The sequence below is a fragment of the Poromitra crassiceps genome (genome assembly GCF_964638095.1).
Source record: "Poromitra crassiceps genome assembly, chromosome: 11".
Taxonomy (NCBI): domain Eukaryota; kingdom Metazoa; phylum Chordata; class Actinopteri; order Beryciformes; family Melamphaidae; genus Poromitra; species Poromitra crassiceps.
In genome coordinates, this window is record NC_139643.1 from 10,726,921 (window position 1) to 10,753,508 (window position 26,588).

General features: G+C 44.3%; 1 pseudogene across 1 annotated transcript; it reads left to right on the forward strand.

Annotated features, from left to right (window-relative positions):
* Positions 1-1,601: 1,601 nt before the first annotated feature.
* On the forward strand, positions 1,602-9,099 carry LOC310784826 ((3R)-3-hydroxyacyl-CoA dehydrogenase-like; annotated as a pseudogene). Its single transcript has 7 exons — positions 1,602-1,686; positions 1,897-2,099; positions 2,741-2,855; positions 3,972-4,067; positions 5,158-5,243; positions 5,366-5,450; positions 9,076-9,099. The product of its transcript is annotated as a (3R)-3-hydroxyacyl-CoA dehydrogenase-like (transcript).
* Positions 9,100-26,588: the final 17,489 nt, after the last annotated feature.

Here is a 26,588-nt window from a genome sequence, read left to right on the forward strand (position 1 = left end):
TCTTAGGTCTTCTAGTTTAGTTTCATATGATAGCAGGCACCAATACATGTCTTAGGTATTCTAGTTTCATATGATAGCAGGCACCAATACATGTCTTAGGTCTTCTAGTTCCATATGATAGCAGGCACCAATACATGTCTTAGGTCTTCCAGTTTCATATGATAGCAGGCACCAATACATGTCTTAGGTCTTCCAGTTTCATATGATAGCAGGCACCAATACATGTCTTAGGTCTTCTAGTTTCATATGATAGCAGGCACCAATACATGTCTTAGGTCTTCTAGTTTCATATGATAGCAGGCACCAAAGTCTTAGGTATTCTAGTTTAGTTTCATATGATAGCAGGCACCAATACATGTCTTAGGTCTTCTAGTTTCATATGATAGTAGGCAAAAATACATGTCTTAGGTCTTCTAGTTTCATATGATAGCAGGCACCAATGCAGGTCTTGGGTCTTCTAGTTTCATATGATAGCAGGCACCAATACATGTCTTAGGTCTTCTAGTTTCATATGATAGCAGGCACCAATACATGTCTTAGGTCTTCTAGTTTAATATGATAGCAGGCACCAATACATGTCTTAGGTCTTAGTTTCATATGATAGCAGGCACCAATACATGTCTTAGGTCTTCTAGTTTCATATGATAGCAGGCACCAATACATGTCTTAGGTCTTCTAGTTTCATATGATAGCAGGCACCAATACATGTCTTAGGTCTTAGTTTCATATGATAGCAGGCACCAATACATGTCTTAGGTCTTAGTTTCATATGATAGCAGGCACCAATACATGTCTTAGGTCTTCTAGTTTCATATGATAGCAGGCACCAATACTTAGGTCCTCTTACTTAGGCCACTTAGGGCAGTGGTGGCCCAACGGTTAGAGAAGCAAGCTTGTGACCGGAAGGTCGTCGGTTCAATCCCCGGGACCGGGAGGATAAATCTGGGTGTGGATAGTGAAATGGCAGTGCTTGCCCCTCCCTCATTAGCACCACTGAGGTGCCTTTGAGCAAGGCCCTTAACCCCAACTGCTCCAGTGGAGCTGCTCAGTGGCCAGCAGATCAGACTGTGGTTGTACTGGGCAGCTTCCAGGTGTGAATGTGTGTGTGAATGTGAACAGGGCGCTCCTGAAAAAGAGAGCATTGCTCTCAGTGAGACTCCCCCTGTATAAATAAAGGTTAAAAAAACAAAAAAACAAACATGTGTTAGGTCTTCTAGTTTCATATGATAGCAGGCACCAATACATGTCTTAGGTCTTCTAGTTTCATATGATAGCAGGACCCTCACTCTTTCTCTAAAAATGAGCCCAATATAGCCTCTGAAAGACAGTAATGTCAGCCATTTAGAAGGTTTTAAAGTCTCATGATTGATGGGCCTAGGCAAGGAGTGGGTGGGCCTAGGCCCAGCCAGGCCCACCTATAGCTGTGCCGCTGACACACACACACACACACACACACACACACACACACACACACACACACACACGATTAATCTGTCAGTTATTTTCTCGACTAATCAATTAGTTTGTTTGGTCTATAAAATGCCACAAAATGGTGAAAGATGTTGATCACTTTTCCCCCAAAGCCCAATTGACATTCTCAAATGTCTCCTTTTGTCCTGACCAACAGTCCACAACCCAAAGAGAATCAGTGTGCTGTCATAGAGACTAATGAAACCAGAAAATATGGTATTCACATTTAAGAAGCTGGAACAAGAACATGTTTTGTGCCCCCCCCCCCTTTCTTAAAAATGAGTCAACAATTAATCAGTTATTTAAAAAAAAAAGTTGCAGATACATTTTCTTAATTAAGTTGACCTGACAAGCAACAGTGCTTTGGTCCGAGTCCAAAAGAGTCAGGTGGTCCCAGTGTGAGTCCCTGCTCCTCCCTTCCCCCAGGAGGGGGCAGCGGGATCGGCCGGGCGGTGTGCCAGCGCTTCGCCTCTGAGGGCGCCTCCGTGGTGGTCGCCGACATCAGCGAGGAGTCAGCCAATGAGACCCTGGGCAGCCTGTCACGTGACCTCAGAGGGCAGGACCACATGGCGGCCGTGGTGGATGTGTCGTCCAAACGGAGCGTGCAGAAGTTGGTTACAAGTATACAGGTGTGTGTGTGTGTGTGTGTGTGTGTGTGTGTGTGTGTGTGTGTGTGTGTGTGTGTCGCATGAGTAGTGACAGAGAAACTCAGACTGGATCAGCAGAAAATCCAAGCCCCGCCCACACTGTTTGATTGACAGGTGATCTGAAACACCACAGTGAGGCCAAAGAACTTGCATTGAGAAGAACTGAAAGCTAAGCGGTTGTTCGATTGCAACATCAGCGCACGGCAACAGAGCTCTGCGCCCGCCATTTTGGCCTGAAGGAGACTACCGTAATGACAGCAGTAGAACGTCCCGCCTACAAAGTGCTGTATAAAAGCACCTCCACTGAAATGGCCTGTGCTCTTCCTGGTCATGGCGTGTCTCTGTCATGGTTCTGTGCTGTAAAAAAGCACCTGAGATGTGTCTCTTACCTTCTAAACTTTGGTGAAGCTGAGCTACAAAGATAGAGAAAGAAAGAGAATCACCTCCCGTAACACCAACACCTCCTCTCTTTCTCCTTCTTTCTCTCATCATTAACAGTCAGTCATACAGTCCTCTCCACTCCTCTACCCTCCCTCCTCCTCTCCTCTCCTCCCCTCTCCACTCCTCTCCTCTCCACAGCTCTCCTCTCATCTCTCCCCTCCTCCTCTCCTCTCCCTCCGCAGGGCCGTTTCTTCCAGCCTCCCTCGGTGTGTGTGAATGCGGCAGGCATCACCCAGGACGACTTCCTGCTCAAGATGGAGGAGAAGCAGTTTGAAAGTCATCCACGTCAACCTGAAGGTACGCAGACAGGCCCTCGTCTCCACTCAGGTCTGTCATTGGCCAGGCTTTCCCCTGCTCATGGCATTTGGGGAGTGTATTCCAGAAAGGGAAAGTCATGGATTTTGGTAAATTCTCTGCCGAAGTCTGGGAATATCAGGAGGGAATTTTACAATTGGGTCACTTCACAGACTGTAGTTTACAACTTGTTTTAAGACAATAGCTGGTTGTTTTCAGCTGTTTTCGGACTGCAGCTCAGCCCTTTTAAAGCTTTCTGTGCTGAAAAAACTTTAACAAACCAGGAAGTGCTCCAACTTGAACGGAAAACACGCTACAGCGACAAAGCCTGCGCCGTATGCGCCAAGGGCTGCGCCGCGGCTAGCATGCAGCTCCTCGAAAATGTGACTCAACGCAGCTGAAGTATAATATAATATAGATGGGGAGGTAACAGGAGAGTGAAAGCTATTACCAAGTATATGCACTACATTCTACATAATGCACTACATAACCAGCTCAGTGGCCTTGTGGTTTGAGTGTCTGCCCTCAGACTGGGAGGTTGTGAGTTCGATCCCTGGCCGAGTCATACCAAAGACTATAAAAATGGAACCCATTTGCCTCCCTGCTTGGCACTCAGCATCAAAGGGTTGGAATTGGGAGGTTAAATCACCATATGATTCCCGAGCGCGGCACTGCTGCTGCTCACCGCTCCCCCAGGGGATGGGTCAAATGCGGAGAACAAATTTCGCACACTCAGGTGTGTGACAATCAGTGGGACTTTACCTTTCTCTCCCTGGGCTAACTTCTAGTCTTTGAAATCCTAGTGAAATCACACATTTTGCTGGGGACTCCCCTACGACCTCCTCGTCATGCTGACGTGCGAGTATAGAGGTCTAGCTGCTCCAAGTCGAGGCTGATGTAGCATGTTCTCCACATTAGTCAAGCCAAGTCTTTTGAGTTTGACATCAGGGTCAGTGGGATGTGTTAGTGCTGGATAACAGATTGCAGTGGATCTGTGTGAAACAGTCACACCTCATAGTGACACAGTAGTGGGATGAGTGAGTGAGTCATTCATTTGTCTTCCCTCCTCTCTCTTGTCCCCCTCCCTCCCGGTGCGTCACCCACCTCTCCTCTCCCCAGGGCTCCTTCCTGATCACGCAGGCCGTGGCTCAGGCTCTGGTGGCCTGCGGGGCACCCAAGGGCTCCATCGTCACGGTGGGCAGCATCGTGGGCAAGGTGAGGGACACTCGTCACGGTGGGCAACATCGTGGGCAAGGTGAGGGACACTCGTCACGGTGGGCAGCATCGTGGGCAAGGTGAGGGACACTCGTCTGGAACTTTGATCCCAAAAGAAAGTGCAGCAGTGGAATCCTGCAGTCGAGGACGATAGAGAATTCCATGTATTTTGAACCTGGGCCAGGCAGTGACTTTGCTGCAGAGCCACATATCTTTCAGTTTGCAGGGAGTGTTGCTTTCTAAGAAAAACTCAAAAACAGTCGAACCTAAAAAGTGATTGAAAGTGTATCGCCATTCAGCCTAAAAATACCCAGATATGACTTTTGGTCTATTTCGCCTAGCCCTACCCCCCACAGATGATTGTCATCTTCGTTAAAATTGGGGTGGGGATGTCTTCTGTCTTCTTCTGTGGTGTTTTATGGCAGTTGGCATCCTTTATGTTGCATTACCGCCTCCTTCTGTCTTGTACCAATCCTCCTCTGAGATCTCGCTCCTGTCACTCCTCGCCTCGGTGGCGGTGCCTTTCTGTGTCTGTCACGATTGTGATGTCATCAGTGATGTCACTCGAGCAATTGGATCTCATCAGTGATGTCACTCGAGCAATTGTGATGTCATTAGTGATGTCCCTCGAGCAATTGTGATGTCATCAGTGATGTAATAAATCTGATGGCGCACAGTTATATATATATATATATATATATATATATATACATGCCCCGCTTAGGGTGATAATTCCACATTCCACTCATGTTTGGGGTGTGGGGATCACTGCACAATCCGTGACCATAATTTATTTCAATGTCCTCTATCAAGAGTAATTCCAATGGTTAATGAAATCGCTGGGCTGGGTGCAGAGCAATAAAAGGCTTGCTCCTGGCCAATCCCGGCGCTTGACTGCAGTGTAGGCGGGCGCAGGGCGTGGTCTGCCCAAAACTGTGGTGGATTCCATAATAACGCCCTGTTTATAGACTGTGTTCTGTGTTATTCAGGTGACTCAAGTTCCCCTGTTTGTAGACCGTTATGTGTTATTCATGTTACCAGGTGACTGAAGCTCCCCTGTTTATAGACTGTGTTCTGTTATTCATGTTAGGTGGGGAACATTGGCCAGGTAAACTACGCCTCCTCTAAAGCCGGGGTGGAGGGGTTAACCAGGACTGCTGCCAAAGAACTCAGCAGGTCAGATCAACCAGATGCACCCATGAGCATCTGGACTGATGGAGCTGAGCTGCTCCAGTTTAATTATGTGAAAGAGAAAATGAATGAATCCTCAGTCAATCACCTTTTCTCCTTCACTTCAGGTTTGGGATTCGCTGTAACTGTGTGCTGCCAGGTTTCATATCCACTCCTATGACAGAGAAAGTACCAGAGAAGGATATTAGCAAGGTAACACACACACACACACACACACACACACACACACACACACACACACACACACACACACACACACACACACACACACACACACACACACACACACACACACACCAGTGGTGGCTGGTGAGCTTGGCAATTTGGTCGACGGCGAAAAAAAATTGGGCGTTTTTTTTTCTTCTCTTTTGCAGTTTGAAGACAGATTTTAACAACATACAAACAAAACAAAAGCTCAGACACAGCTGGAAAACAAAGCAAAGCATACTATTGATTGACACGTCCTAGCGCATGCGGCAGTAGTGTATTTGAGAATGTAGAATCCTGGCTTGCCTCTGGCCAGTGACACTTAGGAAAGACTAGGTGACAACCAAGTATAGTTTGGTGACGAGCTGGAGAGACAGTTGACGGCCGGAGAGACGGCAACCCGGTACGGGATGGGATTAGCACCCCATCTTGGCTCTCTCGTGAGGGAGAAATCCACAAACACTACGGATTAGCCTCCTGAAAATCTGCGCAAGATCGGCGCGGCCTGGGGTCCTCCAGGCTAGAGCGAGGTGCTCGACGCAGGTAAATGACGTGCAGCGCACAGGCCCTCTTGAGGCGTCCTTGAGGCATCCCTTCAGCCTCTGGATTGCCTTTGACATGAGGGGGGTCTGGTGAGACGAAGGAGGAGCACGGCCGGGAGAAACCCACAGAGCCTAGATCCTCCATGCACCGAAGGGCCAATACTGCGGCGTAGCACTAGCTCTATTGCAGCGGATTGGGTTCTCTTTTACCCCTCCCGCGGGCAACGTTGCAGATAGAGTAGTAAGGCTGATCCGTAGCGGCTTCTGGGACGTGAGTCGGGGTCTTAATTGGCCTCGGCTGGGTCTACTGGGTGAGGGTGTATGATGTTGACAGACCCGAAACACCTTACGACCCCAGATAACATCACTGATGACACGTCCTAGCGCATGCGGCAGTAGTGTATTTGAGAATGTAGAATCCTGGCTTGCCTCTGGCCAGTGACACTTAGGAAAGACTAGGTGACAACCAAGTATAGTTTGGTGACGAGCTGGAGAGACAGTTGACGGCCGGAGAGACGGCAACCCGGTACGGGATGGGATTAGCACCCCATCTTGGCTCTCTCGTGAGGGAGAAATCCACAAACGCTACGGATTAGCCTCCTGAAAATCTGCGCAAGATCGGCGCGGCCTGGGGTCCTCCAGGCTAGAGCGAGGTGCTCGACGCAGGTAAATGACGTGCAGCGCACAGGCCCTCTTGAGGCGTCCTTGAGGCATCCCTTCAGCCTCTGGATTGCCTTTGACATGAGGGGGGTCTGGTGAGACGAAGGAGGAGCACGGCCGGGAGAAACCCACAGAGCCTAGATCCTCCATGCACCGAAGGGCCAATACTGCGGCGTAGCACTAGCTCTATTGCAGCGGATTGGGTTCTCTTTTACCCCTCCCGCGGGCAACGTTGCAGATAGAGTAGTAAGGCTGATCCGTAGCGGCTTCTGGGACGTGAGTCGGGGTCTTAATTGGCCTCGGCTGGGTCTAATGGGCGAGGGTGTATGATGTTGACAGACCCGAAACACCTTACGACCCCAGATAACATCACTGATGACACGTCCTAGCGCATGCGGCAGTAGTGTATTTGAGAATGAATTGACAATTATAATATGGTGCTACCACCCATATAAGGGTGCTTACATGCTTATAAAAGCATATGGGTTCCCATACAAGGGGCCAAGACAAACCAGCTGAGCAAGTCACCCACCGCATCAAGGTAGGCCAGAAACGGGTCCCAAATATGTCACTCCTATACCCTAATGTAATCTCAATAGCAGCACCAGTCTCCTTCAAGGAAACAAGATCAATAGAAATCATTAGGCTACAGACCGCTTTATAGATCCACACTGTTACAGCAGGAAACATCAAACTTAATTTCAGTTTAATTCAATCACACAAATTACACCACGCACCCCCATATAGATACAATTTTGTTCCAGGGTCCCCCATCTGATAAGAGTTTTGCTTTTAGATGTTTTATCACAGACATTATATGAAACCCATGACCAAAATAGTCATACATTCTGTGATTGTGTTACTTATGGATGGAATTATAGTGAACATAGATTAATCCCCCCTTTTTGCTGGGGACCCCACTTTGAAAACCACTAGCTTAGGCTACAAATGTTGCAAGAAGGTGAATTCTCACACATTTTCAATGCAGATTGAGGACAAATAAGATGGATTGTCATCTGGTGCATTTTAACGTTAGGCGCACCCAGGAGAAAGAGAGTTGAAGTGGGAATAATTTCTGGCTGAGCAATGTAATGCACCTCAAAATAAAGTAAGATATTTAGGCAACAGTTAGTCTGTCAGTAAAAGGTTTGATGGATGAACAAATCAATCAAAAACACTTCACTACTTCCAACATAGGCTACAAGTTTCGTTTCATTCCATTGCATGGAAGGGGCGAGTTGCCCGCTGCCAAATTCAGTAAAAAAATGTGCGAGTTTAAGATCGCCATTTTATTAGGAAAGGGCGGGCTATTCAGCATAAAACAATACGAAAAAGTAGCACTGCTTGGTGGATGCCGAATTTAGTAGAAGACCCGGATAACTCGAACTTAATTGACTTACTTGCATATCCATGCTGTCTGTAGCCGGTGCGAGTGCAGCCGATGAGGTTAAAGTATCCCAGTGTTTGCGTCTGAGCCTCCGTGAGCCTCCGTGTACCACGCTGCCCTCTCTAAACTCGTTGTAGAAAGTCGTGCTGATGCGCTCGCGTAATACGATGCAACGACTGTCTGGCTTGTGAGCTAACTTACTGCTTGATAATATAAAACATAGAAAAAGAGAAAGGGGAAAATATAGGTGCTACTGTCTGTAAATCTATCTATTAGCCTGTCAGGTTGTCACAGCAAAGTGGAGGTCTTCATTTCCTACTGACAATGGAGCGGATTCAACATTGGACAATACAATGTCAATCTTAGCAATCTATCCAATCTATCCAATCAACAACCAATTTGGTTGAATAAATTAATTGATTGGTATTGATTGGTAAGGGCGGGTCCCTGTCCAGCTCAATCTGATTGGTTGAAAAACACATCACTCTCACATCGTTCTCTGTGAATTGCAAGTGTTTTTCAACCAATCATATTTTGCATTAGATAAATTACCAAGTAAATAAACGCCCACAGGGGTAATGTTTTTTTTACCTACCCCCTGCAGGCTGGGGCTAGACTCCTGTCTGCATGGAGCTCTCCTTTCCATCAGTGCCATACAGGTCACTGTTATTGAAGCATTTTAAGAATATAATGGATGAAAAAATGAGCGTCTGCACATCAGAAAAAACACATTTGATTGATATTATATTATAAAAAATATGAAAAATGAAAAATGAAAAATAAAAAATAAAAAATATAAAAAATAAATATTATTATATAAAATCCCCAATCTAATAGAGGAGGACCATCCTCCTATGCCTCACTGGAAAAACCTCCTCTGGTGTGGCTGTACGCGTGTACAGAGATGTACAGGACAGAAATGTCACTTTATGTCTGGTGGTGTGGCTGCTTAGCAGGTGTCTTTACCTCTTGACTCTGCATTATAAACGTATGAGTCATGTGTCATTTCTGTTTTTCACAGGTTTATATTTTCATCTCCTCATGAGTTACCTTTGGGTCCTGAGCTGCTGTTTCACAACCTGTGCACTAGATCATTCCTGTTGATCTTCATCAGAATCTTCTTGGTCACCTCCAGAGAGCGTTGGTCGTAGGTCTGCACCAACTGGTCCACTGTGTCCTGCCTGCCTGCCTTCTCCAGTCGGTTCTTTTTGATGGCTGGGAGACCTTCCAAGATGTCATCCTGCTGCAGGAACCACTTAAAGCTCTTGAACTCTTCCTCTCCCAAGTCATCCAGTGTTTCCAACAGCTTCTCTTTATTTGTCGTCTTCGTTGCTCCCTGCTAAAATCAAAGGATATTTTCAACTCAAAGCAAAATTTGTGCAATTTCTCAACCTAAAAATGTATCTCATCACATCACACCCTATACCAGTGGTTCCCAAATGGTGTGCCTAGTAGGCACACTGGCTTTGAGGCAAATATAGCCTACAACTATACAAAAAGTGTGTTGTTGCTTTGATGTAGTCATTTTAAGTTTCAAATTAATTCCTGAATTATCTTGATCATAAATATTTCACGACTCACGATTAATATAGTTGTTTGATACATTTTATTTAGCATGAGGAAATAAAAACATTTAGAGTGATACGAGTGATATCACATGTTATAGAGGCTATTCTGCACGGATATAATACAGTAGGTGTGCCTTGAGATTTTGTCTTGCCCATTGGTGTACCTCAGGTACAAAAAGTTTGAAAACCACTGGCCTATACCAATGTTTAAAGGAGAACTTTGGTATTTTCTAAGTTGGACCATATTTTATTTATTTATTTATTTGATGTATAACTGTAATGTGAACATAAATCTTTGAAATTGGTGCAGTATTGACCAAGATAGCTTCAGTTGGCAGCCACTTTTCCCACATGCCCCTACACTAAATGAGCTTGTTTTGACCACTGACAGGATCAGATTATCAGATAGGAGAATCTCACTCAAGTCTCACAAGAGTTGCGTTGTTTGCCGGAAGTCAGCTGTGGTGGGGTGGAAAGCTGGAACTGGAAGCTGCCATGTTTGTTTGGGGTAACAGATCGCGTAGCTGAATGATTTCGTAAGTTATGCTTGAATATTTATTTGGAGAACATGGACGAGACATTTGAATTTGATGTCCGCCCGTATTATGTTATACTGATTACAAACTGAAGAGTTGGGGCAACGGGAGCTTCTACTGTATCTCCAGCAATGTGACGGACAGCATTCAGAGACAGACTGGACACAGCAATGTGACGGACAGCAGACAGGGACAGGCTGAACACGCTGCTGCAAGGTCAATATAAGTGTTCATTTTCTCTCTTTTACAATAACAATCTGAAGAGAGCGACTGAAGAGATCTTGGTCAATACTGCACCAATTTTAAAAAATCTGATCACATGACTTAGTTGTACATAAATATGAAAATAGGGTCCAGGTTGAAAAATAAAGAAATTCTCCTTTAAAATGTCCCCTCGAGTAGCTTCAAATTTAGAAAATCAAATGTTCCATGTTGTACAGCAGTGTATCATAATAAAATGTTCCATGTTGTACAGCAGTGTATCATAATAAAATGTTCCATGTTGTACAGCAGTGTATCATCCATAGTTTGAATGTCCTCCAAACCAGCACTTCATCGATGCAATAGAGTGGCAAAGTCACGTGCTCTTCAGGGTTTGGCATGATCCACCATTTATTTTTCCATAGACATTTCATAAAATGCTCAAGAGAGACCATAGCATTTCACTCCAACTAATCTCTCAAGACTTGTTAGGGGGAAAAAAATAGTTTTACTCGATATCACGCTTACTGTATATTGAGCGAGATATTCAACTATTTTATATTTTTACTGGAACTCAGCTTTGCTACCTCCCCAAATGCCCCCAAAAGGACCAGGGATGTTGGAAATAAGTGTTTACACTTTTACATGTACTGTATATCCCTTGGATGTTGTTGTACTTTATCCAGAAAATCAATCAATCAATCAATCAATCAATCAATCAATCAATCAATCAATCAATCAATCAATCAAAAGTATCCAATACAGACAGACTATAGGCTGTTTCAGTTTCATATAATGATCATTGTGGAAAAAATAATTAGTGTTTGAATTCTTCTAATTGAAAATGCATTTTTAACATATTTTCTTTTCATAATAACGATAATAACAATAGTAATAGTAACAACAACAACAACAACAACAACACTAACAACAACAACAACAACAACAACAACAACAACAACAACAATCATCATCATCATAATCCCACTGGCACTTATGCCAATTGACATCCAACACAATGCTGCTCACCTCCTTCAGTTGGGAGCAGGGCTGGACTGTCTCATTGGTAGAGGGGATGGAGAGAGAGGGCTTCAGTTGGGAGGAGGACTGGACTGTCTCATTGGTAGAGGGGATGGAGAGAGAGGGCTTCAGTTGGGAGGAGGACTGGACTGTCTCATTGGTAGAGGGGATGGAGAGACAGGGCTTCAGTTGGGAGCAGGGCTGGACTGTCTCAATGGTAGAGGGGATGGAGAGAGAGGGCTTCAGTTGGGAGCAGGGCTGGACTGTCTCATTGGTAGAGGGGATGGAGAGAGAGGGCTTCGGTTGGGAGGAGGACTGGACTGTCTCTTTGGTAGAGGGGATGGAGAGAGAGGGCTTCAGTTGGGAGGAGGACTGGACTGTCTCATTGGTAGAGGGGATGGAGAGAGAGGGCTTCAGTTGGGAGCAGGGCTGGACTGTCTCATTGGTAGAGGGGATGGAGAGAGAGGGCTTCAGTTGGGAGCAGGGCTGGACTGTCTCATTGGTAGAGGAGGTGGGGAGAAGCTGCATCTGTTGGGCCTGGCACCAGGCAGGGACAGAGACAACTGATTTAGTTTGCCTGTGTTGATCAGAGGAGGTTTTTCCAGTGAGGCATAGGAGGATGGTCCTCCTCTATTAGATTGGGGATTTTATATAAAAAAAAATATTATAATTTTTTATTTTTATTTTTTATATTTTTCATTTTTCAAAAAAAAAATTATAATAAAATATCAATCAAATGTGTTTTTTCTTATGTGCAGACGCTCATTTTTTCATTCATTATATTCTTATATGCTTAAAATGCTTAAACAACAGTGACCTGAACTGATGGAAAGGAGAGCTCCATGCAGAGAGTCACTCTGGCCCTGGTCCCAGCCTTTAGTAGGCAGATAAAAAAACTTCGCCCTGTGGGTGTTTATTTATTTGGTCATTTATCTAATGAAAAATATGATTGGTTGAAAAACACTTGCAATTCACAGAAACCGACAGAAACACGTGAGAGTGATGTGTTTTCCCACCAATCACATTGAGCTGGAGGTTCGCACGCCCTTACCCTGGTTAAACCAGGTGAAATCTAATTGGTTGTTGGTTGGATAGATGACTGACAGTGATTGACATTCTGTATTGTCCAATGCTGAATAGCCTACGTCTGAAAATCTTGTTGAATCCGCAGCGCTCCATTGGAAATACAGGAAATGAAGACCTGACAGGCTAATAGATAGATTTACAGACAGTAGCACCTATATTTTCCCCTTTCTCTTTTCCTATGTTTTATATTATCAAGCAGTGAGTTAGCTCACAAGCCAGACAGTCGTTGCATTGTATTACGCAGAGTTTAGAGAGGGCAGCGTGGTTCACACAGAGGCTCAGAAGCAAACACTGGGATAATTTAACCTCATCGACTGCACTCGCACCGGCTACAGACTGCATGGATATTCAAGTAAGTCAATTCAGTTCGAGTTATCCGGGTCTTCTACTAAATTCGGCGTCCACCAAGCAGTGCTACTTTTTCGTATTATATTGTTTTATGCTGAATAGCCCGCCATTTGGCGATCTTAAACTCGCACATTTTTTAACTGAATTTGGCAGCGCGGAACCAGCGTGGAACGAAACAGCAATTTGCTATGCAAATTGCAACGAAACATGCAATTTGCATATTGCATATTGATGTTGCCTGCTGTAACAGTGTGGATCTATAAAGCGGTCTGTAGCCTAATAATTGGAATGTAACTAACATGTTGATGCAGCAGCACTGTCGAGAATGTGTCCCCCTGTACTGATAATGATGTTATCTATCACATCCGCTAACCCAGCGGTTCCCAACCTACGGTACGCGTACCGTAGGTGGTACTTGCGCCCCCTGCTGGTGGTACTTGGAAGGCTCTGTGAGATTATTATTATTTTATTTTTTTTAAGTTTTAAGTTTTTGTGCAAAATCCATGGTGGTCATTAGTAGTACTTTTCAAACATGTGAAAGTGAAATAATAATAATAATTATTAATATTATTGGCAGTGTTTCTCAAGGTAGGTGGTACTTGCGCCCCCCCCCCCCCTGCTGGTGGTACTTGATCCCTGGAATCCCAATGTTTAAATTATTAAAAATAAACCCAACTTTAAAATCAATTGTAAAACATGTTTATCTATCAAAATAATACTACGAATGAAAATAAACTTGTGATCATTGAAATTGAGGTTTATTTTGTTGTCTTGAGATTTAGAAACAAATATTTGTTTCTGACGGACACTATACCTGTTGCGCATGCACAATTACCTGCCCGCCCGTATGGTTACACAAGTGGTGAACAAAGACGAGGAGGGATGCTAAAGTGGATCGTAAGGGAGGGAATCGTAAAAGAGCTGTAGTAGAGGAGAGCAGCAACGATGAAGCACAAGGAGGTGAAGACAGCAGTCAACCCAGCACAAGTGCAGCTGCTGCAGGTTGCACATAGGCTGCAGGTTGGAATAAATTTGCCTCCTGCGTGAACTGTGCATAGCTGAATAGACTGTATTTTAACGTCGGTCATATGGTGGTACTTGGAGAGCCAACTACTTTCTCAGATGGTACTTTGTGTAAAAAGGTTGGGAACCACTGCGCTAACCTGTTGCTCGTTGAACAAGTCGGCATTTATCAGCTCGGCTGCACCGTTTACAGACGGGTACATTGGACGGTCTGTGTTGTGTCAAGCTAGACGTAAGGGGGAAGAAGAGAGAGAGAGAGAGAGAGAGAGAGAGAGAGAGAGAGAGAGAGAGAGAGAGATTTGCTGGTTCATCGTTCATTCAGGAATGTTTTCAAGATGGCATTTGATTGTCTTGTCTGCCCACCCAGTGCCCAATTCGGTGTCTGTTCTTTTATTCCTGGTGGGAATATTTTGCTTTGGATAAGGATTTCTCTGCTGACTGCATGGATTTCTTTTGTGCACAATCTAATGTGCTTTTTTCCCTCTGTCTCCTGCATTATGAAAAGCAGTAGGCTAATTCTCAGTAATTTACTTAGGTTACTGTAGGCTACATCACCTTCCAGACGGCTTCTAGAAGAAAAAAATGCTTTTAAATGAGCTGTTTGATAAAACTATTTATAAACCTTATTAATAAAAATGCTTATAAATTAGCCATTTAAATTAAATTAATTAATTTGACAAATGAAAGACTGATGCTGATTTGCAAAATGCAATTTAAAATGTGCATTTTTTAATCCATTTTCATATTCTTGCTTATTCGTTTTCACATTATTTGTCCTTTGAATAATTCATTTCGCCTTTACTTTACCATTAGACAACTGTTTTACTTAAAGCACAATTATGCCACACTGTATACAGGTATGGCGCGCACACGAGAAAAAAAAAACGCCCAAACTTTTTTTCGGCGGCGACCTTAGGGCGCCGCACTAGCTTCCTCCCCTGTTTCCAAGCTCACCAGCCACCACTGGTGTTGATTAAATGTTGGCTAAAAGAGGAGTGTAATGTAAACACTGTAAACACTTTCTGTGAAGATATAAAGTTAAAGTATGTTAGGGGAGCAAAGGTAATGCTAAGCTAACAGGTTAATTTCCAGCCAAATTGGGTGACTGTTGCCCTTTCTTTTCTCTCTCCTGTCTCTCTTTTCTTTCCTTTCTTGTCATGTTTGGAAGCACAAACCAACAAGGACAGTCACAATCACACCCAGCTGTTGTAGTAGCTAAGTGGTGTGTGTGTGTGTGTGTGTGTGTGTGTGTGTGTGTGTGCATGTCTGCATGTGTGTGTGTGTGTGTGCATGTCTGTGTGTGTGTGTGTGTGTGTGTGTGTGTGTGTGTGTGTGTGTGTGTGTGTGTGTGTGCAGGGGCGAATTTTCCACTGGGAACAGGGGGGGCATGTCCCCCCGACTTTTTAAACTGAAAAAATCATGGGTAAACTGAAAAAATCATGCTTAATATGCTACTGTTTGACCAGCCATCATATTATGGCTGAGAATGTGAATTGAGTTGCTGATTATAAGCTATAGGCTACTCCAAAAGATTGCCACGGATTTCCTCATCTGTAAAAAGTGCCCTCTCTAGACCCTGAATGCATTTCTAATGGCGCTCTATATAGAAATTCCCCTTTCCAAGCCGTCCCCGAAGGCAGCACTCACAGTTTGGCTTTTCCGAGCTCTCCTTAATTTGAGACAGACAGATATCACTATCAGGTATAGGCCTATGTGGCCATTGGCCAAAACAAAGTATTATACTGTTTTCTCATCTTATTTGTCAATAGGGACCTCTCTCTCTCCCTCTCTCTCTCTCTCTCTCTCTCTCTCTCTCTCTCTTTCAGTCCGATGTAATTTCACAATTTGCTAATTGAATTTTGATCAAACACACATGATGACTGACAAGGGTCTTCTAGGCAATCAGGCAATGCATAGCATTACATGATACAACTGACTTAATAACTGCAACTGCACAATTTGGCTTTGATAACTATTCATCTAGCTAGTGTAGGCTACTTGTAGGGCAGTGATATACCCGAGGCTCAAAAGCCACATACGGCTCCTTTATGGGTAGTTCTGGCTCTTTTAACACATTGAATGCCAGCCATGTTTTCATTCCTGTAGGTAAGTTGTGCCAGGGGTGTTTTTGACGATTCTGGCTCATTTTAGAACAGCCGAGGATTCTTTTCTGTTAAGAATTCATGAACACCAATCATCTAAAAATAACTAATAGAATGTGTGCTTTCTCTGTCTAAAAGAGTTAGTTTGCAGAGTTAGTAGTTATGTAGATATTAGCCGTTGAGTACAGCATGGTTTCAGCGTCTGGAAATTTATTCAGAGATAAATGGCTTTTTGTGAAACAGTCACTTTAACCATTCATTTTTGGCATCAGTAAGACCGTCAGACATTCTAAACAATAGTTTTGAACAGTAATTTCCTCCATAACAACAGGAAACACCCCTCTCATTCAAACTCCTCCCTCCGTGTGTCTTCTCCTCCTTCCTCCTGGCTCTAACAGCGGGCGTGTCAGAAGCGCGTTGCTGCTGCCTGCCTGCCTGTCTGCCTGTCGGGCAAGACGAGTCTGAAATGGATTACTGTAAAATCGCGTCGCCATTTCCTTGAATGGCTTGCTCCCGCGGTGTGTGTGTGTGTGTGTGTGTGTGTGTGTGTGTGTGTGTGTGTGTGTGTGTGTGTGTGTGTGTGTGTGCGCGGCTCTGGGGGGAAGGGATCTCTGTCCGTTCTGTGTGTGTGTGTCCGGGCTTCTGACTCTAACAGCGGGCGTGTCAGAAGCGCGTTGCTGCTGCCTGCCTGCCTGTCTGCCTGTCGGGCAAGACGAGTCTGAAATGGATTACTGTAAAATCGCGTCGCCATTTCCTTGAATGGCTTGCTCCCGCGGTGTGTGTGTGTGTGTGTGTGTGTGTGTGTGTGTGTGTGTGTGTGTGTGTGTGTGCGCGGCTCTGGGGGGAAGGGATCTCTGTCCGTTCTGTGTGTGTGTGTCCGGGCTTCTGACTGTAAAATCGCCAAGCCATTTCCGCGGGAGGCGGCTGCTTTTGTGGCTTTTGGGTCCCGTGGCTGTGTCTTCTCTCGGTCTCTGTCGCCACTTAGTGGTCGGTAAAATAGATTACACACATGCTCTTGCTCCAAATAGTTATCTCGAAGATGTAAAAGGGGTTGATTGATGTCCCACCGTCAAAAAAAAAAAATGTTTATGTAAGACGAGTTAGCTCGTCCTTGGCACTTAAGCGCTGGATTATGTAAGACGAGTTAGGTCGTCTATGGCACTTAATGAGTTAAGACACACTTAAATAAATGAATGAATGAATAAATAGCCTAACTAAATCAAAATAAAGGGAACAAAGGCAATTTTGCGGGGATTGTGGCTCTTGGAAAGATTATTTTTGGTCAATGTGTCTCGTGATAGGGCAAGGTTGTTGTCACTCAGTGTTGTAAAATTAATGCTGAATTGCTCATAGATCATCAGTGACAGCAGCCATACTGCAGAGCCCATCCCCCCCCCCCCCCCCCCCATGTGACAGTCTGACAGGCAGCTTGTGTGTGTTTATCGAGCCGCTCTCTCCATAGCATGCCAAAGTCTCGCCAATGAGGAAATGATTTGGCCATTAACTCATTGAGTGCCAATGACGTCGATCGGCGTCAAATGCGTTTTTTGACGGTGGGACGTGGATCAAAGCCTCATGCATCTCCTGTAAAAATATTGGAGCTATTGAAGGTGTATAACCTATTTTACGGACCCATTAGGTGGCGACAGTGCTCTCCAGATTAGAGAAAGTTGAGGAAAAACAGCAGAAAAAGCCGTGATGAAAGAGAAACCGATGCATGAGCCAGAGCGGCACAGATTGCTCTGGCTGGAGCTAACGTTAGCTGCGAACAGCAGCCAATCCGCTCCCACAACTGAGCCCCTCTGTCTCTGCTGCAATAGTTTCTCCACACGATTAGCCGCCAGAAAAGAAAACCAAAGCCAAACCATTCTCATGAGAATGGTTTGGCTTTTCGGTGTCGCGCTGGGAGCCGGCGCACAAGGCGAAGCGCTCCGAAAATAGACTGGGTGCAGCGCACTTTGAAACGCGCAGCAGAAAGCCTAGAATCGGACGCAGCTTCATCCCAGCTCACAACCGAAACCCCAGAAACGCAGACAAACTCATCGAGCCCGATCCAGACTCCCCCGACGAGCGGCCGCCATCCGAACGTGGATCCGCAGGCAGCAGAGCCTGCCATAGCAGGCAGCAGAGACTCACCTGACACACGCAGCAGAGCGAGCAGAGCCGCCAGAGACACTCCCACGGAGGAGGAGTTTGGAGTTGAGCGGGGTGGGGGTGCGGTTTTATTGAAGGAAATTACTGTTCAGATGTTTCAGCTCAGAAAATATTAGCTTCAGAGTCAGTGATTTGCTTGAAATGCTTCATTTCACAAAAGGCTCATTATCTCAGCTTCTAGATGGAAACGTCTGTTTTTGGTGAAATCAACCTATCTTCTCCGGCTGATAACTAAAGAACGGAAAATTATATCAATAAACTTTTTTTTGCTGATGATAGAAGAGAGTCTCATCGTTCTTTGGGCGTGTTCGCTGTTTACATAGTAATATCACACAATATTCTGTGGGCCTCGAGAAATCACTGAAAACGCTCTGAAACTCTGGCACTGGGAGCATCCGTTTTCCAAAAGTGGCTGGCACTCAATGAGTTAATCTCCAGACGTGTCTTAAAACTGTGGGTGTGTGCGTGCGTGAATTACCGACGAAATGTTATTGTACTCCACACATCTCTCTCTCACTCTCTATGCTCTGTGCCTCTGTATGTCTGTGCAGACCATGGTGCAGACCGGGGAGCTGGGGTCAGGGCCACACCCCTTCCTCCGCCTCGAGCCAGTCTCCCCAAATCTCACCATACACACACAAAGTCACTTATAGAAGCGGCTGCACTGCTTAAAAATAGATACAAAGGGAAAAAAAGTCACCTGCAAGTTGTTCGTGTCTGAGTTTCTCCTGTGCGAACCTGTGGACAGACAGTACAATGGTTGTTTGTTTGTTTGTTTGTTTGTTTGTTTGTTTGTGTGTGTGTGTGTGTGTGTGTGTGTGTGTGTGTGTGATTATGATGATGATAGAGATTGAGAGGGTGTGAAGGTAACTCACTATCACTTCCCCTCTTTCTCTTCCATTTGTAGAGCAGCAGCAAACTGACAGCCAACAGCACAACAGCAACAACAGTCACAGACACAGTCAAAACCAGGAAGTCACCTGGGCGAGAGACTTAGAAGCAGAGTGGGGAAGAGGGGAGAGAGAGGGAGGAAGAAAGAGAGCAAGTCAGAGAGAGAGAGTTAGATGAGTGGGTGCAAAAAGATGAAGGGAACATACGATTTGTATTGGAATTGGTGTATTGGGCTCTTTGGCACCGCCTGGTGGTGATTTCAAATAGTTGTATTGCATTCAGTGTATAGAGAGCCAAAGTGAACGTCACTCCCTGCCTTTCTCTGTGTACCAGCGTCTGAACAAATACGAATGGTGGTGAACGAGACAGACGTTACTTTCTTTATCCCATTTTAATTGTGGCACGGGGTACACATACTTGGTCAATTTAAAAGATAAATATGCATGTCGAGAGAGTCGCAGTTCGTCCTGAAACTGAAACGTAAGGTTCAGTTTGGTCATCTTAGAGCAGTTTAAGAGCTCATCAGGTTCCCACATACCTCTAATGAGTGTAAGTTACCTGTTACGGAGGGAGTGGGAGTGGCTGATCTGGGCTGTACAGTCGAAAAATTGCTCTGTGCGATGAATGCATTTTCCGCAGTAGACATTACTTTCTATGTATCATCATCATCATCATCAACCTTTATTTAAACAGGCAAGTTAATTAAGAACAAATTCTTATTTTCAATAACGGCCTGGTGAGAGGAAAAAAAACCATGTATACATGTATCTATGTATACTAGGGCTGTCACCGTGTACACGGATAACCGGATACTAATTCATATCCGTTTATAAAAATCAATAACCGATTACACGTCTCCCCACCGCTCCCCACCAACTCTTAAATAAAGTTTTGACAATGATTTTACTGTGTTTTGGACTCGCAGTCACAATCATTCATTTCTCATGACAAAATAAACTGTTTAGAGGGGATAATGCTGCCTGTAAGTGATGTGTATTTTCTATATACCATCATTTTAATGTAGGTATTTTATTAACAGTCCATAGTCTACTAATGTGACCATCCTGTTTCTTATTCTAAAATAGTATTTGTGCTTCTGTGAGCAAGAGGGCCTGAGGGCCTCACTCCCACAGCCACTCTTCTCCTGTTAAAAGCTAGCAAGGAATGTTCTATATGGAACTGTTGATGTTAGAAGCATCATTTATCATAGCCAAACCTATACAAACTAGACATGCATGGACTCAGGGGACATGCAGTATCGAGTTCACATGTCTGAGTTAGAATTGCCTTAATGGGTGAAGCAAGGGGTGGTCAGTTTGAACAGTCTTCACCTAATTTGGGTTTAAAGTACAATGCTAATTAATGATCTACAGTACGTCATTTAGTTAATAAAAAGGCTGGATGTTTTTGTTGGCCTCAGAGCGAGCACATCTTGACCTGACCGCTGGCTCTCCATGAAAGCTGCAGTTTCATGCCTGATACCATAAGCTTGTTCAAACTAAAGCTTGTTGTGTCTGTGGAATCCTTTGCCATCACCTCATCTGTTGATAAGAAGAATATGCTTCATTATTGGCGTCAAGAACAGTCCTGGTGAATCGGCGTGCCGTGTCCTGGGGCAGCGCCCTCCACCCTGCTCGCAGAGCACCTTGAACCACGGTGAGTTAAGAGGTGAGTTACCTCATGTGGGTTACGGTCGCTTTGTGTTGTTTGGGGGGGAGGCGCTCCTTCTTTCAGGACTGGTGTGCACCGACCAGTGAACTTGTAAAAAATGGGGAGATGAGAGGTGTGCTTGGATTCCATCTAAATTTGTCAGTGCAATGCTGGTAATGCGGCATTGTACTGTTAGTAATAATAATAATAATAATAATAATAATAATAATAATAATAATAATAATAATAATAATAAATATAGCCGCAAGCGGCAATGGCAGGGGTTCAAGCCTTGCGCAAATTGAACACCTAATAGTCCTTGAGGCAAATTTGTAGAGCACATTCAGGTGAACGTGTACGTGTGGAAAAAAGTTGTTTGAAAATTGGAGAAACAGCCTGGGAGTTACAAACGGGTGTGAAGTTACGGCATATTTTGTGATAGGCCACCCCCACTTTTTACGTCTGCGGCGCCCCCTTTGCGCAGATCTCAAAATAACATGTTAGAAATGCCATTCCAGATGAGGCTGAGAAGTTTGCAACCGATTATGTGAATGGACTTGATTTACAGCTATTACATGCTTACACCATAGACCCCACCCAATTTCACCAATGATGACAAAACTGATCTTGACTAGGATATCCTCCCTGATATATTTACCAAGTTTCGCAATCATTGGACAAACAGGTGCGGAGTTACGGCCTTTTTTGTGTTAGGCCACGCCCATTTATGGCATTTATGGCACCCCCATTTGGTCGAATTGCACAAAATTTGACACACATGGTCTCCGAAGATCACCAACAAGTTTCGTGAAGATTCGTCAATCGGTCATGAAGTTATGAGAATTTAGCTGAGAGGCCACGCCCTATCACAACTTTAACGATTAATAAATCCGAAACGAAAGTAGATTTAAAAAATCTGACATTCTGGATTGTAGAGCTTGCTCCATAGATGCTTCCTGGCGATTTTGGTGGAAATCGGTCAAATGGTCTAGGAGGAGATGTCAAAAATGTGTTTTCCAAACTTTTCAAAATATCTCAAAATTTTTCCAGACGGACCTTTAGGGTCCTTATGGCAAATTTGTAGCGCAGGTTCACCTGAACATGTGGAAAAAGAAAGTTTGAAAATCGGACAAATGGCGTGGAAGTTATGGCCGTTAATGTAAAACCTTCAATTATAGCGCCACCTTCAAGCCGATTCGAAAAATCTTTTTTGTGCAGTAACTTAAGCAAATCTCAGGTCTCTACCATTTACCAACTCACGGGAATTTGCGTCAAGGCAGATGAACAACGAGAATAATAATAAACCGGCACAAAAACAATATGGTTTCAGCCCCTTCAGGGCTTGAACCCCTAAATATAGCCGCAAGCGGCAATGGCAGGGGTTCAAGCCTTGCGCGAATTGAACACCTAGTCAGAGGTGTAGTGCTATCTAGAGAAGTGGGGGAACGCACCTATATGGGGAACACCTGCACACGCACAGGTCCCAACAACCCCCCCCCTCCCCCGCGCACGCACACACGCTAACATTCACGTAGCCTATTAATTAATTAATCATTCGGGCAATCGCTTATATCAACGAATTAAACGAGCAAACTCACGGATTCCTCAAGTGCTGCAAACCACTGTCACTGACACACGACTTAACTTATTGTGTCCTCTATAAACACTGCAGAAGTAGCCCATGACATTTGCAGCTCTGAAACAAAAAGACGTAGGCCTATATGGGCACAGCAGAGCAGACTCAGTTATCAACACAAACAGCTAAACAATCTCTCAACCAGCGATCACACAAGTTGCACAAGGCATTGATCATCATTTGGCACGGCGGCCGGCATTTTTAGAATTTTGTGGCGAATTCTGGCGATGCAAATTGCAATGGGGTGATTAACGCTAACTTTTGATTCAACCGTGTTGAAAAGAAACACGCTTTTAACATTGTTTCTTCATGCTTGTAAACGTACCTTTTTAGCAGCTGGTCCGAAAAATGAAAGGATGTTTGGCTGCCTTTTTCATCTTTACTTGTTATAGTGAGGTAGTACTGGTGGAAAAAAATATATTTTGATGCTGAAAAAGCCAGTAGCTGTTTCAGTATAGCTTTTATTAAACTGAGGTTTCCCGCGCGCTGTAGCTAGTTAAGGTGGAATGTTTCCTTTTCCTTCAAGCCACAAGTTGATGCTGTGTGAATCATTCAGCCCACCTTAAATATAGTTAAGGTGGAATGTTTCCTTCTTTCTTCAAGCCGCGAGTTGATGCCGTGTGAATAATTCAGCCCACCTTAAATATAGGACGAATGACAACGTTGCCAAGTTTCACTCGAATTATTGGCTCGACATGCACACACACAGACACACACAAAACACCCCATGGAGAAGTATGGGAACGCCGTTCCCCCGTGTTCTACGGGCACTACACCTATGCACCTAATAGTCCTTGAGGCAAATTTGTAGAGCACTTGAGCAATTGAAAATTGGAGAAACGGCCTGGGAGTTACAAACGGGTGTGAAGTTACGGCATATTTTGTGATAGGCCACGCCCACTTTTTACGTCTGCGGCGCACCCTTTTGCTCAGATCGCAAAATAGCATGTTAGAAATGCCATTCCAGATGAGGCTGAAAAGTTTGCAACCGAATATGTGAATGGACTTGACTTACCGCTATTACATGCTTACACCATAGACCCGCCCACTTTCACCATTGATGACAAAACGTCTGGTTTTGACTAGACATCCTCCTTGATATATCTGACAAGTTTCGCGATCATTGGACAAACAGGTGCGGAGTTACAGCCTTTTTTGTGTTAGGCCACACCCATTTCTGCCGTTTATGGCGCTGCCTTTTGGTCGAATTGCACAAGATTTGAGAGACATGGTCTGTGATGATCTCCGAAGATCTCCAACAAGTTTTCGTGAAGTTTCGTTAATCGGTCGTTATGACAATTTAGCTGAGAGGCCACGCCCTCTCCCAACTTTAATGGTTAATATCTTCGAAACGAAAGTAGATGTCAAAGGTTTCAATTTGTAGAGCTCGTCCATACTGTAGATGCTTCCTATTTTGGTGGAAATCAGTCAAACGGTCTAGGAGGAGATGTCAAAAATGTGTTTTCCAAACTTTTCAAAATATCTCAATTTTTTTTCCAGATGGACCTTAAGGGTCGTTGAGGCAAATTTGTAGAGCAGGTTCACCTGAACATGTCTAAGAAAAAGTTTGAAAATTGGACAAACGGCGTGGAAGTTATGGCCTTTAACGTTAAACCTTTGATTATAGCGCCACCTTCAGGCCGATTCAAAAACTATTTCTTGAGCAGAAACTAGCACCTAATATCTGTCATTGGGCCAACTTTCAGGTCTCTACCATTTACCAACTCACGGGAATTTGCGTCGGGGCAGATGAACAAGGACAACAACGATAATAAACCAGCCCAAAAACAATAGGGTTTCAGCCCCTTCAGGGCTTGAACCCCTAATAATAATAATACATGTAGCTGCAAGTTGGCATCTGAGGGGTCCAATTTGAAAAGACAAAGCAGATAGATCAAACATTCCAGAAGTAGATTTTTTCGGGATCCGGGGGCATCACAGGATTGGGACGGGGTGGGAAAAAAGTCAACGGGAACGGGAATCAACAATAGACCAGTTTTTATAGCATTATTCTGTATGTTTTTCGTTTTTTTTTGTAAAGGTTTGAAGGAAACCTGCAGTAGAACACAAAGTAAAGTAAAAAGAGGAGAGGGAGAACATCAAATCCAAATCATTGCATTGCCTAAAGACTAACGGCACCGCGGGGGGGGGGTGTGGGGGGAGAAGCCTGATGGGACGGGAGTCATTCTAAAATAAAGCGGGATGGGAATATTTCTGTGGGAGTGGGACGTGACGGGAGTGAAGAACCACTCCCGTGTCCCCCTCTATCAAGAAGGCACAAAGACACACACACACAAACTCAGTGTTGTGAAGTTCAGACATGCAGTCTTAGCTTTATGGGGAATCCCACTGGTTGCATTTGCGTTGCGTTGTTGCTGTGCTCCGGTTTTGCTACGTGCTCTGTGCTCTGCCAACACTAACCGGCTGCGTGCAGAGCACGTCACGGCTCCGCTCCGCCAGACAGCTAGAGTGACGAGACCGTCAAGTTCTCGCGGTGAAATCGCGCGAGACAATTTGTATGTGGGATAAATACAACAACAAACAGGCACAAGATCATTGTTCCCAACTGGCGAAGCAGAGGAGGGGTGGACTTGCTTGGTGTTGTCCTTGTAAAAAGCATGTGTCGTGTCATATATTATTTTGTGGTTTTCCACTTCAATGATGAACTTTTCCTTGTACATAATTGTCCTCTGGCTTGATATTGAATGCTGTAAACACCTCTGCCCTGTTGACTCCATGCCTGGCTCCGCCCAACTTGCTGCAGCTTTGCTCCGACATCCGTGGAAAATAGAAGCCTTGCGTATCTTTTTCGGAGAGCTCCGGATCGTCGGAGCTGGGACGGAGTAGACACGCAACGCAGCGGAGTAGGTGGGAGTTGACACAATGATTAGAGTGGAAACGTATCGGCTCCGAAGCCGTACCGCAGCGCAGACGGACCGAACACGGACTCAGTGGAATGTGGCCGTTAGTGTCGGCACATGACTTCTGTCAAGTTCATGTTTTCATTATAATCACATTGATGGAGTTGTTCACAACTGACAAACTTCCTATTATTTGTCCTTAATAACTGATGAGTTTAGAACGGACATGTCTGGATTAGATTTCACAAACTTCCACATGAAAGGTTGAGCCTTTACCTACTGAGCCAAATAAACATGGGCCCCGTTCCAATACCCATACTTGTACTTCTTTCTTGTAGTATGTACTGCCGCTGCCCTCACAAAGTATGGATTGTAGTGTGCAGCATGCATGCAAAATGCATACTATTGGGACACACTACATCTGTCGTCACGTGAGCTTCCTGAACTCCGACCTCTTGCTCACTTCCGCCGACATCCGCAGCGCCACATTTGAGTTTTTTTTTTTTTTTTCCAATAAACAAAGTAATAAACAAAAAATTCAGACTAAACATTTACAAAATTGGAACAGACAATCAAATAAACAAAATAAAATAAATAAAGCAAAAACATTAAGTCAGAGATCTAAATAGGAATCAAGATATGCATGTTTTATATCTTATATAATATAATATGTTTTAATATAATATAATATAATATGTTTTTAACATATTTCAAGGCTTTCTTAAAGTTAATTATCTCATTCATGAACACGCAGCTCAGTCAGTGCGACGTAACTCCAGTAGGTGGCGGTAATGCACAAAAGGTTGTTTGCCAACCGCCATAAAACATTAGAAGAAGAAGAAGAAGACATAACTTCCTGCTGCGCAAAGGATTGTGGGGAAGTTTGGCTGAAGCAGCATGCATCGATGCATACTCCGAAATAGGAGCTGATGTAGTACAACATCCTGGTACTCTTGGCATACTGCATCTGACATACTATGTATTGGGACATACTAAATCTTTTTTTGCCTACTAAATAGTATGGAAGTATGGGTATTGGAACGGGGCCCTGGTATAGGTTTAGTGAGGATAATCTAACTAAAGGGAGAAGTCATGTAATACTGCAACCTAGTTAGCAAGTAGGACTTGTCCACCAGGGGATTTGAACCCTGGAACTTTGGAACTCCAAAGAAGGTGTCATTACTGCCTGCTCCACTGGAGAGACATTAATGTTTACACACAAAACATTACAGAAGGTAGAACAAGAACAGCGCTCACTGCTTAACTCTCTTTTTCTTTGCAGAACTGTGATTTGATGAAATTGTCAAATAAACTCACTCCTTCATGCACTGCAAGTCAGGTGTAAGAAGTAAACTAAATGTGTCTCTCCTCCTCCATCAGCTGTGATGCCAGTCTTACCTGGGTTGTTGGTCTTGATCACTGCTGGGTCCAGTTTGGTGACGATGTCCTCCTTGACAC